The sequence below is a fragment of the Notamacropus eugenii genome, chromosome 4, assembly GCF_028372415.1.
Source record: "Notamacropus eugenii isolate mMacEug1 chromosome 4, mMacEug1.pri_v2, whole genome shotgun sequence".
Classification (NCBI taxonomy): Eukaryota; Metazoa; Chordata; class Mammalia; order Diprotodontia; family Macropodidae; genus Notamacropus; species Notamacropus eugenii.
Genome location: NC_092875.1, coordinates 460,564,418 through 460,582,720, shown reverse-complemented (window position 1 = coordinate 460,582,720; position 18,303 = coordinate 460,564,418). Strand labels below are relative to the sequence as shown.

Sequence of the window (18,303 nt, the reverse complement as noted above, 5' to 3'; positions counted from 1 at the left end):
CCTCATTTAGTGTTTTCTGGGTAAAGATACTGGCGTGTTTAACCATTTCCTTCTCCAGGTATCACTTAATGGACAGCTTTAAATACGAGGGGAAATAAAAACAATAGTAATACTAGATAACAAGATAAAAAAATGATACATTCAGAATACATCAAAAAGTACAAAATAACATAATATATAGTTCATTGATGAAATATATAAAGCTGAAGAAATAACCACATCTCATATAACACCACACCTTCTTCTAATTATAGGTACATATATCTTTAAAATAAATAAAATCTTTATCAATCTGTATCCAAGATAGTTAACATAATAGATTCACTACCAGCATTTAAAAACTCTATGCTTGCTTTTTATTTGCTTGCTTGCTTGATTTTGTTTTGTTTTTACCCCAAGAGACTCTACAGGTGAGGTTCTGGACAAAAAAGGTTCTCTGTCTGGGTTTGGGTCTCTTTTTCATTTCTCATATGAATTGGGATCCATGTCAATCCCATGCAAATTCATTAGGTATCTATATCTATATGCCAAGTATGTTTACTCAGATTTATACTTTTGTCAGACAGTCTTCAATCTGAGTAGGAAATAAGCTGTGAGTCAATGTTCTTCAACTGCTGTTTCAAAGTAACATTTTCCATTTTTGTTATTTTTAATAGCTCATTTGTTATCAAGGCAATAGCTCATTTTATTTGTAATATTAGGTCTCTGTTCTACTTCACTTTACAATTTCTCCTTTATTTACAATAGATCACATTTTTATTTTTTTCTATTTGGTTATTAAATTTATCCAATGTTCTTTGAATATCAAAGTTTCTTCCCCAACCTCTCCTCCTGAATGTCCCACCAAATTTCTTTCTTTTTCCTTCAGTTGTTGATAACAAAGCAAATCTGGGCTCATACTCCCTTGTTTCTTGAAACTTGTTTCTTGGGCATCAGCGTCTCCTCAAGTGCACTTGACATATTTATGACCATGTAGTCCACAGGTATAACAGGTTTCATACATGTATGTCACACTGAATTCTCCTCACCTCATGGAATTTATATTCTAATGGGGGAAGATAACAGATAAAAGAGAACTGTAAATTTGATGGGGGAAGAAGGGGTAACATGGAAAAAGTCATCAGGAGAGTAAGGGGCTATCCCAGCTTAGAAGCTAGCAGAACTGTGTGACAATAAAACTGACAATCTAAGTTAATCGGATGAATATTTACCAAAAAAAATGCAAGTTACCCAGACTAACAGAAGAGGAAATAGACCATAATACTTAAATAATCCTATCTTAGAAAAAGAAATTGAACAAACCATAAATAAGTTACCTAAGAAAAAATAGCCTGTATCAAATGGGTTCACAAGTGAATTCTACCAAACATTTAAAGAATAATTAATTCTAATACTATATAAACCATTTGAAATATTGGTAAAAGAGTCCTACAAAATTTCTTCTATGATACAAATATGTTTTTGAAACCTAGATCAGAGAAAAACAAAAACAGAGACAGAAAACTATAGGCCAATTTCACTAATGAATATTGATGTGAAAATTTTAAGTAAAACTAGCAAGGAGATCATAGCAATGTGTCACAAATATCCTACACTGTAACCAGGTGAGATTTATACCAGAAAAGTAGAGCTAATTCAATATTTGGAAAACTATAAATCTAATGGACCACATCAACAAGAAAAATAACAAAAACCATATAATAAACTCAATAGACTCAGAACAAACTTTTGACAAAATATAATGCTCATGCCCATTAAAACTACTAGATGGTATAAGGAATAAATGGAGCTTTTCTTAAAATGATAAGTCGTCTCTATCTAAAACCAAGATCAAACATTATCTGTAATAGGGACAAGCTTGAAGCCTTACCAATAAGATGAAGGGTAAAGAAAGAATGTCCATTATCACCACTATTATTCAATATTGTATTAGAAATGCTAGCTATAGCAATACAATATGAGATATTAATGGACTAAAAATAGGCAATTAGGAAGCAAAACTATCAGTCTTTACAAAAGATATAATGGTATATTTAGAGAGCCTTAGAGAATCAGCTAAAAAACCAGTTGAAACAATAACTTCAGCAGAGTTGCCTATTAATCATCAATATTTTCATATATTACCAGCAAAACTCATCAGGAGGAGATAGAGAAATTCAATGTAAAATAAAATTTGACAACATAAAATAATTGGGAATCTCCATGCCAAGACAAAGCTGGGAACTATATGAACACAATTAAAAAATACCTTTCACACAAATGAAAGCAGATCTAAACAATTAAGAGAAATAATGATTGTTCATGGATAGGCTGAGCCAATGTGATAAAAATGGCATTTCTAATTAAATTATGTTTCTTATTCAGTGCCTCGTCAATCAAACTGTAATGGAATTATTTTATAGATCTAGGAAAAAATCATTTAGAAGAACTAAAGGTCAAGAATATCAATAGAATTAATGAAAAAATGAGAAGGAAGACAATCTAGCAGTACTAGATTTCAAACTAAATTACAAAGTGGTAATCATGAAAACAATTTGGTAATGGTGAAGAAGTAGAGTGGTGGTTCACTGGAATAGATTAAGTACACAACATACAGTGGTCAATGACCATACTTATCTAGTGCTTGATAAACCCAAAGTCCAAGTTTTGGGGACAAAAACTCATTTTTTTTTGTTAAAAATCAGTGGGAAACTAAAAAAGCAGTTTAGCAGAATGTAGGCATTCACAGATATCTCACGCTGTATACTAAGAAAAGCTCAAAGTAGGTATATGATTTAAATAAAGAATGATATAAGAAAATTAGGGAAGAAAGGAAAAATTTCCCTATCAGATTTATATAGATAAGGCAAATTTATGACCAAATAAGAGATAGGGAAGATCATGGGAAGTAGAATAGATCATTTTGATCACATGACATTAAAAGGTTTGTGCACAAACAAAACCAAAGAAGATAAATTTAGACAGAAAGCTGAATTCTTGCTTATCAGATTTGTTAACATGACAGAAAAAGAAAATGACAAATTCTGTAGGGGTTGTAGAAATATAGCACATTCATGAACTTTTGGTGGAGTTGTGAATTAGTCCAACTATTCTGGAGAACAATCTGGAACTATGTCCAAAGGGGCATAAAACTGTTGATACCCTTTGATCCAACAATATTTCTTCTAGGTCTGTATCCCAAAGAGATAAAAAAAAAAAAAACCCAAGGAAAAGGACCTATTTATACTAAAAGCATTTATAGCAACCAGTTTTGTAGTGACAAAGGAATGCAATTTGAGGGGATACATTGTGGTATGTGATTGTGACGGATACTACTGAGCTATTAGAAATGGTTTCAGAAAGACCTGGGATGTCTTATATGAGCTCATGTAAAGTGAAATGCAGAATCAGAAGAACATTGCACACTGTTACAATAATGTTATAGCAATGATCAGCTGTGAGAGACTTCCTTACTCAGATCAAGACAGTACTCCTAGATAATTCTGAAGAACTCAGCATGAAAAATGCTATCTACTTCAAGAGAGAGAAATGAACTCTTAAAAGTAAGGTGAAATATAGTTTTTTCACTTTATTTTTCTTGCTCTTTTGTTTTACAACATGGCTAATATGGAAATACATTTTGTATGACTTCCAATGTATAACTGATATACTATTGCTTACTTTCTCAGTGGCTAAGGGAAGAGATGGAGAGAGGGAAGAGAATTTGATACTCAAATTTTTTTTAAAAGAATGTTTAAAATGTTTAAAAGAATTTTTAAAAGAATGTTAAAATTAAATAATAAATAAATGAAAAACAAATAAATAAAAGGAGTAAGGTACCCAAAGTAGGGATTGTCCACTTTTGTCTTTGTGTCCCTAGCATGGTAAGAAAAAGAGCTGGTCTTAGGGTCAAGAAGACTTGGGATTCAAGTCCCATCCCTGGCTTCCTGACCCTAAGTAAGTCCTTTAACCTGTCAGTACTCTAAGTCAGTGGTGTGAAACTCAAATAGAAATGGGGGACACTAATTGGTATAAAATGATCCCTATGGACTGCCTATCAACTTAGCTTTAAGATATGATACTATCTATGTTTTATTGTGGACAGTTAAGTGGTGCAGTGGAAAGAATGCAAGGTCTAGAGTTTGAAAAAAATGTCTTCCTGAGTTCAAATCCAGCCTCAGACACTTAACTAGCTATGTGACCCAGGCAGGTCACTTAATCCTATCTGCCTCAGTTTCCTCCTTCCTGTAAAATGAGCTGGAGAAGAAAAGGGCAAGCTACTTCAGTATCTCTGCTAATAAAAACCACAAATAAAGTTGAAAAGAGTCTGGTATGACTGAAAATGATTGAACAACAGAATGTTTTATTTTATTTTTATTTCTTCTGTTAAATATTTCCTCATTCCTTTTTAGTCTTGTTTGGGCAGCACTTCTGAGTGCTGCAGTCTGAGATCACATGTTTGACACCTCTGCTCTAGGTAACTGTTCAAGAAAGGTGTAGACCTGCACTTTGAGAAATTCCTTCTCCCAGGAGTTCTCCTATACTAAAGAAATCACAGGTCTAACTTGGATCCCTGCCCCTGTCACTGTTGCCAGCACTTAGCAGAATCCTCAGCATATAAATAAGTGCTTAATTAATGTTGACTGATTGACTGATTTTTAAGGGTCAGGATTCAGGGAGTCAGCTACATTAAATAAACACACTATAAAAAGAATTTTAAGTGTTACTCCTTTAAGTAATTTTTCAAGTATGTTATTGACTTTGTGATGACCAAGTATAAAGTAGGGAGTGTTGTTCAATTTTCTATTAGGAATCCTATTATAATTTTGTAACATTGAAACATTGTCAATCAGTTTCATTTTTTCTCATAGTCTTTGTCATAATTGATAATTTTAAGTAACTTAAATTTAAGTGGAGGATACAATTTTAGTTACTTTCAAAATTTTGCAACTTTAAATAACTAATTTGGTTTATTATGGAGGTAATTTAGTAGCTCATTGGGCTTGGAGTCATGAAGCTCTGAGTTCAAATCCTGCCTAAGACACCAGTTGTGTGATATTGCGTAAGTCACTTAACCTCACTACATCTCAGTTGTCGTTTCTGAGGGATGTATACTTGATGATCCGTATGATCTCTTCCAGCATTATCCTATGAACTCTTTCCTCTGATATTTACAGAACTCCCTATTGGGGCATGTAGATTTCTTTGACGTTTTATTTTTTATTCAGAACGTCCTAGACCATGGTGAATTCCCCTAATTCTTAATGTGGGGGGAAGCTTTATTTAGAAACTTCTTGCTGTCAGAAGGCAGGCTCCCTTGTCCTTCTAGAGCCTAGCATTAAGACTTTTGGAATGATGTGAGAAGAAGCCTGTAGGAAATGCCTGTTTATGACACACTGCAGTGCAGAGAGACTGAAACAGCCACAAAAGCAAACAACATTTTCAGTTGTCATTAAAGCAGAAAAGACAGGCTGAATTTCCTTAGTTTAGATTTTGTCAGACTTTGATGGATGTGCCATAGGTGGAAAGCCAACGTTATTTTCCCAGTGGACAACAGATTAGCCTCCAGTTTGGAACTGTATTTTGTGAGATTTTTGGTGTTGTTTTGAAAAGTCTCTTTTCTCCCTCCCAAGGCAGGGTGTGTGGCCCAATGGTGAGAACCGAGCTTGGGCACTGGAAATTTGTGAGGTCTTGTCCTGGCCCTGATAGAGTTTTGGGATACGATCAAGTTGCTGAATAGCTTTATTCTTCGCAGTGGTGGAAAATAACACTTCCTTCCCTCCTCCCTGAGGGATTGTGGTGTGAATTAGTTAATGAGTCTGGAAAAGTGAAGGGTGAGGATGACTTCTATCTTCTAGAGGAGAAAGAAAGGATCATCATGTTCTGGAGGCAGGACTGAAATTATTGTCCAAAATATCTGGTGAAGGAGAGATTCTGCCTTTAGACAAGATTCCCAGCTGGGTCTGAAAATTCCTATTCTTACTTTCAAAGCTAGCAGAAAAATCAAAGAGAGAAGTTCTTGTCCATTTTCTGTGATTCAAATAGTTCCAGTTCTGTGGAATCGTGATGAAAAAGATAGACTTCAAAAATTTTAATAATTTGTTTCCTAGAGAATCTTAGATTCTGGATCACTAGCCCAGATATTTTTCTTGTAATTGGAGCACAGACTCTGATGTGGGAGAATCTGAGTTCAAATTTTCTCTCTGATACTTGACTATATTGGCAAGTCACTTTAAACCTTACTCAATTTCTTCAAGTGTAAAATGAAGGAGTTGGAAGACGTGAGTCTCTTCCTTAATATGCTGGGTTTCCAAGATAAGGTTGGAAGCTTGTTGAGAGCAGGACCTGTGTTGTACCTAACCCCAACACTTAGCACAGGGTCTTTCTTAGTAAATATATGATGTTCTGAACTGAACTGAAATAGGTACTTAATAAAGATACGTCACTATGGAGTGGGGGTGGGAATGTGAAAGGGATTTTTTTTCTTTGTTTTAATAGTTCTGACTTCTACGGCTGAACAAGTTGAGGTATATGAATGTAATATAATATTATTGTACTATAAAAAATGATGAGCAGGCAGATTTCAGAAAAACCTGGAAGAACTTAACATGAACTGATGCGGAGGGAAGTGAGCAAAATGAGGCAACCGCAACATTGGGCAATGATTAATTCTGATGGACTTAGCTCTTCACAGCAATACAATGATCCCAGCCAATTACAGAAGACTCAGTGAAGGAAAACGCTAACCACAATTAGAGAGGCTGAATACAGATCAAAGCAAGCTATTTTCACTTTTTTTGGTCTTCTCTTTCTCATGGTTTTTCCCTTTTGTTTAGATCCTTCTTTCACAGCATGACTGATGTGAAAATATGTTTAACATGATTGTACATATATAACCTATAACAGTCTTGAGGATGGAGGGGATGGAGGGAAGGCAAAAAATTTGGAACTCAAACTTTTACAAAAATGAATGTTGAAAACTATCTACATGTAATTGGAAAAAATACTATTAAGGACAAAATAATTCTGACTTCTACTCTCATGCCAGATAACATAGGGATTATTACAAAGTGAACAATGACTTCAGTTTTTTAATTGTAATTTATTTACTCATTTTTAGTGCTATAAAATACCTTTGAGTTCATGTAATACAAATGATCCGCTTCACAGAAGAAGATATTGTGGAAGTCCTCCCTTAGTGGCAAAGCTGAGGTCAATCAGGCAATTGATGGTTATTAAACACCTATTTTCTGCCTGGCATTATGCTCAGTGTTGGGGATACAAAGAAAGGCATCTAGATCTAGATCTCTCTGGTTTCCACTCCAGGGAACTTTCTACTTAAAACATTGATTTGACTGTCCTTATCTTCTTCACTTAGGACAAAATTGTAAGTTTTTATTAGGAAGGTGACTGAATTTATAACATTAACTTCATTTCCTCATTCTTTGCAATTGCTAGAGTTTTAACAATGACAACAAAAAGGGTTGGATTTCCAAAGGCCGGGATACAAGATTAGTAAGGAAATGGACCTAACATCACCTTTAGTTTAAAATATGTTTGCAAGAAGAATAATAAGTGTGCCCATAGTGGGTCTGAGCATCCGCAATGAAAAGGCCAAATTATCTTGTCTGATTTGAATCAGCTTAAGCTAAAGTGAGCTCCTCAGCTAGTTACCCAAAGAACCTCCCTCTTCCTCTCCCATTCAGAGTTTACTCTCTTGATAACCCCTAACATTCCCACACCTGACTCATAGAGAGGCAGTGAACTCTGCCCAGCCCTAAACCACCTAGCACTAGATCTGTTTGTGAGCAGCTACCATAGAAGTACAGTATAGACACAGCTGTGAGAAGCGTCCCTCTTAGTTCAAGGCACATTTTGTGCTCTGTGTAGTCGATTTGGAGGTGGGGGCAGGAGAGGTGAAGATACTGTTTTCTCTTCCCTCACTTTCTCCAAAAAGATGATACATTTTATGCTGTAAATAAATAGGAATATGTCTTTTTAGGATGTGAAGGTGAGGATCAAAGATCTCAATGCTTCTCCGGAAGCATCCTATGGAGACCTAGGGGAACAGTTTGTAACCATTCAAGGTTTTAATTGAGATAACTTTCCAGGACAGAGGCTGCTATCAGAGGTACCCAAAATGGGCAATATCACCCCCGGGGAGCACTGGAACAATCCAGGGGGTGGTATTAACTTGGGATACAATTAGGGGGCACAAATATAAGGAGGCAGTGGAAACATAAGGAAAGAGGAGAAGATAAAGATAATTTGAAAAACTATTCATATGTGTTTCATCTGTTGTGTAATAGATTTAAAGTCATAGTAATGACATTATTTTCCAAATGAAGACAAAAAATGCAAATTACAACCTATCAGTGGTCAACTCTGACAAGTCTTAACAAGCAAGTGTTGGCAGGCAAGCATGTCCCATGTTGTCAGAAAGTCCAGCATGTATCGGCAGGAATATGTGCATCAAATGACTTGTTTACAGTATGATACTATACAGTTTCAACAGAAAGAAAAACAAAGAGGTGACTATAGATTCAAAGTTTAAGTTGAGAGAACTTTCCAAGGCAATGTTAGGTACAATAAGGAGGAATTGTTGAAATGTTGAATAGTAGTACATGAGAGGAAATATGAAGCTCCCTTGATGCTTGATTTGCCTTGAGCAGCCAGTCTTGAAAGAATAGGTGCTGAAGAAGACAAGGAAGGAATCAGTGATGTCAAAGGGATGATGATGATGATGGTGGTGGTGGTGATGATGATGATGATGAAGATGATGGTGGTGGTGGTGATGATGATGATGATGAAGATGATGATGATGATGATGATGATGATGATGATGATGATTTTTTCTTGGTAATATCATCCCATTAACTAAGACCAATGGGTAAAAACTGTGGAGAGGAAGATATTTGGCTCAAAATATTTTTTAAAAGTAGTATAGGCTGCTTCAGGACATGAGGTCAGCTGCAAATAAGTTTCAGTTAGAGGCTAGATGACCATGGGTCAGAGATAATGTGAAGCTGATTTTTATTCAGATACAGATTGGACTAGATGTCCTTGGAGGTTCCTTCTATCTCTGAGATTATTTGATTCTGTGATTATGGAGGGCTCAAGAAGTTTGTCAACTCTACATATGCTATTCAAAGACTGATAACTCTATCAAGATCATCTGACTTTGGGAAAGGGTCAGAGAATGAGGTAGAAAAGAAAAGAGAAGGAATTGGCTCATGAGTAATGAGTGAGTCAGTAGTTACTGAATTTATAATTATCTCTTTGGTTTTCTTTCTATTGGATTGTAAACTCCTTGAAGTTCAGATTTTACTGAAATTTTGTATGTCTTCCAGTAGAGAGTTTCTGGCTCACTGTATTTTAGCCTTGGCTACTTTTTCTTAAATGGTATTTTATTTTTTTTTCCAATTGAATGTAAAGATAGTCTCTAATTTTCATTTTTATAGGATTTTGAGTTCCAAATTTTTTCTATCCTTCTCTCCCCTTCCCCTTCCCCAAGAGAGCAAGCTATCTTACATAACTTATACGTGTCCTATCTTGTTAAACATATTTCCACATTAGCCATATTGTGAAAGAAGAATCAAAAGAAAGGGACAAAAATGCAAGAAAGAAAAACAAAAAAAGGGAAAATAGTATGCTTCATTGTGCATTCAAACTCCATAGTTCTCTGGATGTGCATAGCATTTTCCATCATGAGTTTTTTTAAATTATCTTTGATCATTATATTGCTGAGAAGAGGTAAATCATAATTAATCATCATATAATGTTGCCATTACTGTATATAGTGTTCTCCTGGTTCTGTTCACTTCACTCTGCATGAGTTCTTATACCTCTTTCCAAGGTTTTTCTGAAATCTGCCTGCTTATCATTTCTTTATTTTTTTCTAATTAAATGTATCTATTTTCAGTTTTCAACATTCACCTCCAAAAAATTATGAATTTCAAATTTTCTCCCCATCTCTCCCCTTCCCCTTCCTCAGGACAGCATGCATTCTGCTTACCCTTTCCTCCAATATGCCCTCCCTTCTATCACCTCCCCCCAATCTCCTTCCTTTCTGTTTTCCTATAGGGCAAGATAGATTCTATACCCCATTACCTATATATCTTATTTCTTATTTGCATGCAAAAACAATTTTTAACATTCATTTTTAAAGTTTTGAGGTTCACATTCTCTCCCTTCCCCCCTCCCCACTCACCCTCATTGAGAAGGCAAGCAATTTGATACAGGTTATAGATGTGTAGACATGCAAAACACTTCCATAATAGTCATGTTGTGAAGGACTAACTATATATCCCTCTATCCTGTCCTGTCCTCCATTTATTCTATTCTCTCCTTTAGCCTGTCCCTCTACAGAAGTGTGTGCTTCTGATTACCTCTCCCTCCATCTGACATCCTTTCTATTATCCCCCTTCTCTTATCTCCTCCCTCCCTGCTTTCCTGTAGAATAAGATAAACTTTCATTCCCAAATGAGTGTGCATATTATTCCCTCCTGAAGCCAAATCTGATGAAAATAATGCTCACTTATTCCCTTTCACCTTCCCCCTCTTCCCTTTCATTGTAAAAGCTCTTTCTTGCCTCTTTGTGAAAATGATTCACTACATTGTACCTCTCCTTTTCTCTTTCTCCCAAGATGTTCCTCTCATCATTTAATTGTATTTTTTAAATGTCATTCCTTCATATTCAACTCACCCTGTACATATTCTCTCTCTCCATATATATATATATATATATATATATATATATATATATATATATATATATATATATATATATATATATATATATAGATAGATAGATAGATAGATAGATAGATAGATAATTTGTTTATTTATATACACATACACACATAAATACATACACATATATATAGATACACACACATTTCCTCCAACTACTCTAAAACTGAGAAAGGTCTCATGAGGTAAAAATGTCATCTTTCCATGAAGGAATGTAAACAGTTCAACTTCAATAAGTCCCTTGTGGTTTTTCTTTCCTATTTACCTTTTCATGCTTCTCTTGATTCTTGTATTTGAAAGTCAAAGCTGGTCTTTTCAACAAGAATGTTTGGAAGTCCTCTATTTCATTGAAATTCCATTTTTCCCCTGAAGGACTAAGTTTTGCTAGATAGGTGGTTCTTGGTTTAATCGTTGCTCCTTTGACCTCTGGATTATCCTGTTCTAAGCCTTGCAATCCATTAGTGTAGAAGCTGCTAAATCCTGTGTTATCCTGATTGTGTTTCCATAGTACTTGAATTGTTTCCTTCTGGCTGCTTGTAACATTTTCTCCTTGACTTGGGAACTCTGGAATTTGACTACAATATTCCTAGGAGCTTTCCTTTTGGGATCTCTATCATAAGGTAATCAGTGGATTCTTTCCATTTCTATTTTGCCCTATGGTTCTAGAACACCAGGGCAGTTTTCCTTGATGATTTCTTGAAAGATGATGTCCAGGCTCTTTTTTTGATCATGGCTTCCAGGTAGTGAAATGATTTTTAAATTAGCTCTCCTAGATCTATTTTCCAGGTCAGTTGTTTTTCCAATGAGCTATTTCACATTAACTTCTGTTTTTTCATTCTTTTGGTTTTGTCTTATAATTTTTTTTTATTTTTCTTAAAGTTATTAGATTCCATTTGCTCCACTCTAATTTTGAAGGAATTATTTTCTTAAGTGAGCTTTTGGACCCCCTTTTCCATTTGGCCAATTCTGTTTTTTAAGGCAATCTTTTTCACATTGACTTTTCAGACTTCTTTTGCCATTTGGTTAGTCTAGTTTTAAGGGTGTTACTTTCTCCAGCATTTTTTTTTAGCTTTAGCAAGCTGTTGACTCATTTTTCATGATTTTCTTGCAGTGTTCTCATTTCTCTTCCTAATTTTTCCTCTACTTCTCTTACCTAATTTTCAAAATCCTTTTTGAGTTCTTCAAATGCCTGAGACTAATTCATATTTTTCTTGGAGACTTTGGATGCAGGACCTTTGACTTTATTGCCTTCCTCTGATGGTATGTTTTGATCTTCTTTGTCACCAATGATGTAAGAAAATACCTTTCATTGAGGAAGTAAGAATCTATAGTCTGTTCTTCACCCCCACTCCCCAAACTCCATTTACTCATTTTCCCAGCCAGTTACTTAACTTTTGAGCTCTTTGTTAAATGAAGGGCTTCAGAGGTAGCTGCTACTTCAGCAGGGGCTGCTGCTGCCTTGGGGCTGTCACTGAAGCTGGGGCCAGCCATGTGAAAGATCCTCACCACTGACCTCTGAAGCTATCTTTGGCATTTGTGATTTGAAAAATCTGGAAACCACCTCAACCATCAGTGATTCAGTTCCCTAAAGCATTCTCCAGCTCTGTCTGTATTGGTGTGGCCCATGCCAAAATGCACTCTGCTCCCAGTCTGGTGCAATAGATCTTTCCTGTCAACCTTCCAGACTGTCTTGGGCTGGAAATTTGCTTCAGTCTGTTATTTTGTGTCTTCTGCTGCTCTAGAATTTGCTTAGAATCATTTTTACAGGTTTTTTAAAGGGGTTTGGGGGAAGAAATCAAGCAGGTCCCTGTTTCTACTACACCATCTTAGTTCCACCCACCTTTACTGCTTTTTATGAATCCTGCTGAGGACCCCATTTGTTTTAAGCTGGTATGTAAGATTTGTTGTTCAGTCATTTCAATTGTGTCTGACTCTTTGTGACCCAATTTGGGGCTTTTTTGGTGAAAATACTAGAGTAGTTTCTCATTTCCTTCTCCAGCTCATTTTACAGATGAGAAAAATGAGGCAAACCGGGTTAAGTGACTTGCTCGGGGTCACAGAGTTAGCAGGTGCTAGGGACAAGACTTTCACCCTGAAATTCAAGGTCATTTCTGAATTCAAGGTCAAACCTCTCTCCACTCTGTCATATTGCTTCCCATGCTGCCTCCTGAACTGGTAAATACATAGCATAGGTTAGGCAAGCTAAGAAATTAATATTGCCACTTGAGCATACTATCCTCATGATAAGCTGGGTCACACTGATCACATCACTGTTGTTATAGGCCATGGAACTCCTGAAGTTCTACAAGTTGCTATTTCAATAGGAGTTAGAGTCAATACTGCAGTAATCTGCAGGCTTCCTAGGGCTATCCAGCTAACTTCACTGTTTTTTGCCCAACATAATTTGCTCCAAATTGGTCTGAATCATTGGAAAGAATGATTCCATTTCAGCACTTTAAGGGCAGAAGAAAGTGCCTTTGTCTCTAAGTGATTTGTTTGAGGCAAGAAAAGCCTAAATAAATAAAAATGAAGGACTGGAAACTGTGGCTCTTCATGATTGAAGAGATTAGGAAAGACCAAATCTTTTCTTTTATTATTGGATGTCTTGTCACAAACTAAAAACTGGAAACACACAGGCTATTAGAAAACATGACCACACACATTCAGTATTTGGCAATTGTTAGAAGCATGGAGAAGGAAAAACAAAATAAAACATAGGTTTGCCAATACATTGAAATATCAAAGAACCCAAAACCAAAGCTGCTGCTGCCAGTGATGGTGATATAATGGTTATACACGTAGCTTCCCGAGCCTCCTAACACATTTTCCTTCTTCTCCCTAGGTAGAATCCTATTGTTGGCTTGAGACATTCTGCGGATCAGCAACTATTAAAAATATGACTCAAGAGTCCCTACTGATGAATTTACTTCTACCAGCTATGGTGATTGAATCCTGTCTCAGGCTGGTGTCTAGTAGTTTGGGTTGGATTTTGAAATGAATAAAATTTTCTTACATCATCCAATAGTTAACAAAAGTTTTATTTAGCCAGAGCATTAAAAGGATACTCAACATGAATAAAATAATAAGTTTCAGTAAACGTACTGGAGTCAGGAGGTCCTGAGTTCAAATCCAGCTTCAGATACTTACACACTGTATGATACTGGCCAAGTCACTTCACTCTGTTTGCCTCAATTTCCTCATTTGCAAAATGATAAATTGAGCTAGAGAAGGAAACAGCAAACCACTCCAGCATCTTTACCAAGAAAATCCCAAAAGGAGTCACAAAGGGTCAGATAATATTAATCCACTAAACAATAATCTGTCTCTGTCTCTGTCTCTGTCTCTGTTTCTCTCTCTCTCTCTCTCTCTCTCTCTCTCTCTCTCTCTCTCTCTCTCTCTCTCTCTCTCTTTCACACACACACACACACACACACACACCTCTTACTTTCATACAGAAATAATCTTATCAGCATGGTAAGGCGTGGTGACCCAGTTGGCCTTGTGACACGCCAAATCTGAAGATACCTGTGCAAGGGCAAATCTATTATGCCCATGGGCATAACAGCATAAGGAAACTGAATCAATAAAACCAGATGCCACCAGGAAGCTACTTCAAAAAGTTGGTGGCTTTTAGGAAGAGATGTAGCCTAATCTGCGTTATTGTGTAAATGTAGAAATGTGGAGAGTGCTGGCAGCAGGAGAGTCAGAAGACCTAAGCTCAAATTCTGCCTCTAAATGCTTCTTGGCTGGAGGTGCTGGGTGGGAAGACCACTTTTAGTGGGGAAGCTCTTTGTTACTTATGCCTTCCTCTCTCTCATGTCAGATGACAGCTTTGTTGTTATTTAGGCATTTTTGGTTGTGTCTGACTCTTTGTGACCCCTTTTGGGGTTTTCTTGGTAAAAACATTAGATCTACTTTTTAAAAATTTATTAATCCTGTTTAGGACCTTACAAATTGTAAATTGGTGCATATGATAGAAATAGAGACTGGAGTTATTATTTCATTCATATAGAGAATTCTCAGATGATGAAAGTTTCCTTACCAATGTGTAAGAGGGAATCCAGAATCCTTGACCCTCTGGTCCACTCTCCCCAATCACAGTAGGTAGGGTTTCTCTACTCCTCTTGCCCTGAGGACATGGCTACTCCTTCCACTTGTAAGATTAGAAAGCCACTAATCATAATCCTTCCAATAAGATGGAAGACCTCTAGGCCTTATCAATTGAGCTGCCACTTCATCATATAGACCTCCAGGTCTTTTCACACACTGCAATTGCATTCTTTTATGTGTTGTGTCCTCCAATTAGAGTGTGAAATCCTGAAAATAAAGAAGTGTCTTACTTTTATTTTTATACCTTACAAGCTGTGTGTATGTGTGTGTGTGTTCATCCTTCATTGCCAAAGAAGACCGTGCCATCAGAGAAATAATGACATGACTTGCACTTGACTTTGTTTTGAGTGAGGGAGGGCTGTGCAGGTCAACCAGCCTTACTTCTCCACAGCCATCTGAATCCAGTGACCAGATATTCATCAGGATGACTGGGGATGACCCAGGATGAGGCAATTGGGGTTAAGTGACTTGCCCAAGATCACACAGCTGGTGAGTGTCAAGTGTCTGAGGTGAGATTTGAACTCAGATCCTCCTGACTCCTGCACTGGTGCTCTATCCACACCACACCAACTAGCTGCACCTAACCCTACAATCTAGATGCTGAATGAATGCATTTAAAAAATTCATTAATTCAAGTCACTTAACCTCTCTGAGTCTCAGTTTTCTTATCTGTAAAATGAAGGAGCTAAACAAGATGGTGCTAGAGGTCCCTTCTCACTGTAGAGTTATGATTCTATAATCCTATTTCTCCTTTACCTAGACAAAGAGTTAAGAAGGAAACAGAGTCAAGTTTATTTACCCCACAGAGCTTCTGCCTCTCCAGTGCCCTGAAGTAAAGACAAGTTTACAGTGTCCCCAACTGGACCTTGAAAAGCATTTATTTTCCCATAGAAACATAACAAGCATTTCCCATAACAAACACGGTTATAAATGGTGATTAGGTGTAATTGAAATTACCACACTGAAGGTACATTCTTGAGTAAATGGTCTCTCATGGACTAGTCTGAGTCTTAACCACCATAACAAGTAACTTTCAAATGAACTTTTGGAAGGCAAGGTAGGGGCTATCTGGGATAATGAAAAAAAAAGGTTAAGGAAAATTCAAGTGGAAATTAAGAAAAAGCTGTATAGTGGCTTTTTCATGTCAGTTTTCAGTGAGGGCTTCTAGAAGAAGGATTCTTAAGCATTTTATTTTCCTGTCATGGACCCCTTTGGCAGTCTAGTGAAACCTATGGAACCCTTCTCCTATTATGTTTTTAAATATATAAAATAAATACATAGGATTACAAGAGAAACCAATTATATTAAAATATGCTTAAAAGGTTATTAAAAAAACACAACAAATTCATGGACCCCAGGTTAAGGACCCTGAATTCCTTTTTTAAAGACTGCCAAGAACTTGTAGGAATCACTAAAAACCAAGATGATCTCTACCATCAGACATAGTGTGAGCACCAGAACACTCATTCTATGAGTCAACTGTATAGAAGGAGGAAGCACACTTGTCTTTGAAGTACTGAATTACTGTTTTATTAGGTAACCTTAGCTCTTCAATGAAGTCTAACAAAAGAAATAGCATTTGAGTGCTCTTATGTGTTACCAATTAACCTAGCCTTTTATCTCTTGCTTCCTCTCCAGGAGGCATGGTCTTTGATTCCCTTTGTGCCCCATTTTCCTGGCCAAACATAGTGAAGGGTTAAGTCTCATCATGTTTCACATTGGAATGATTTAGTAACTTAATGCTTCTCTGAAGTGTTTTACATGCCTCGAGCTTCCGTCTTCCTAGAGTTGGAACCACTATGAATTTTTGTTAGGCTGCCAGGGACGTTTGAACTACTAGAATAAGGATCAAGTCAGTTGGGTACTTAAGGATCCTGGATCACACTCTACTCCTAGACTGTTTCTTACATCTATTTTTTTTTCTAATATGCTGATATTGATGGTCTATTGTCTAAATTTTCATAGGTTCCCAAAGTGGGTGATACTGCCCCCCTGGGGGGTGCTGGAACAATGAGGGGCAGCAGTAGCCTAAGGGGGCAATTGGGGGAGGTGAGTAAAAATAAGGGTTAACCTAACCTAACCTAACCCAAGGGAGGCACTGAGTTATTTTTGTTTTTGAAAAAAGGGCACTAGGCCAAATAAGTTTGGGAACCCCTGAGTCGACCAGAAACTATACCTAGGAGGAAGTAAGCCACATAGATGTGTACTTCCTAGGCTCATTTTATCTCATCCCTATGCCTTTTATTTTCTGCCTCACTATTATGCATTCTCTTCCACCTCACTATTTTCTATCTCTAATTCCAAAGAATTATAGTCAAGTCAATATCGTCATTGACTCTAGGAAAGGGTATGTCATTTCACTGCACTATGGCTCCATCATCTTTCTCACTTCTCAAGCTATGGATTTCTTTGCTGCATAGTGCTCTGCCATTAGAATGTAAACTCCATGGGGCCAGGGACTTTTTACATTTTTAAAGTGTACCCTCAGCACTTAGCACAGGGTTTGGCGTATAATAAGTGCTTAATAAATGCTTCTCATTCATTTATTAATCTGGTGGATCATCTTTACCTAGGTCATATCTGAATGAAGTACAGGGTAGCTAGGTGGTGCAGTGGATAAAGCACCACTGCAGGAGTCAGGAGGATCTGAGTTCAAATCTCACCTCAGACACTTGATATTCACCAGCTGTGTGATCTTGGGCAAGTCATTTAACCCCAACTGCCTCATCCTGGGTCATCTCCAGTCATCCTGATGAAGATCTGGTCACTGGATTCAGATGGCTGTGGAGGAGAAGTGAGGCTGGTGACCTGCACAGCCCTCGCTCACTCAAAACAAAGTCAAGTGAAAGTCATGTCATTATTTCTCTGATGGCATGGTCTTCTTTGGCAACAAAGGACACACACACACACACACACACACACACACACACACACAAACCCCTGAATGAAGTATATATTTAGTGACTCTCTAGCTGAATTCAATGAAAAAAATGAAACATTAAGCTCTTAGTAGGTATATATGTAATATAAAATGACAAATAACTTCAAGGCTAGAAGGCTGAGTCAAATGCATCTCAGTCCAAATGCTGTCTCTGACATATTCTTTTGGGTTTGGACAATCTTGGGGTGGAAAAAATGAGAAAAGAGAAAAACTCTCTCCTCCTCAATCTCCATTCATCATGACATCAAAAAGAATTGTGCAGAACCATGTAGTTCATAATGCTGGGAACAGGAGGGGACATTTCATCTAGCTTGCAGCAATAGTCCTCCAAAGAAAGTCACATGAGGGATTGTAACCCCTAGCTGGGAGAGGAGGATTGAGATATAGTATTAACAAAGGCACTGAGTCTCAAGGCCTGGAAAAGAGCTGAATCCAAGAGGAGCTTCATGAGGTTTCTATAAAGGGGGAAAAGAACTTTGAGTAAGCAGGGGTTTTAAGTTACATCTTTGCCAACTGTGTTC

The 18,303-nt window shown here is 36.9% G+C and overlaps 1 long non-coding RNA gene across 1 annotated transcript in view; it reads left to right on the top strand.

Annotated features, from left to right (window-relative positions):
• Positions 1-13,658, top strand: part of LOC140498666 (uncharacterized) — a 55,384-nt gene extending 41,726 nt beyond the window's left edge. The window contains exon 3 of the long non-coding RNA XR_011965172.1: positions 13,574-13,658. This is a non-coding gene — a long non-coding RNA (uncharacterized lncRNA). The remainder of the gene's footprint in view (positions 1-13,573) is intronic.
• Positions 13,659-18,303: the final 4,645 nt, after the last annotated feature.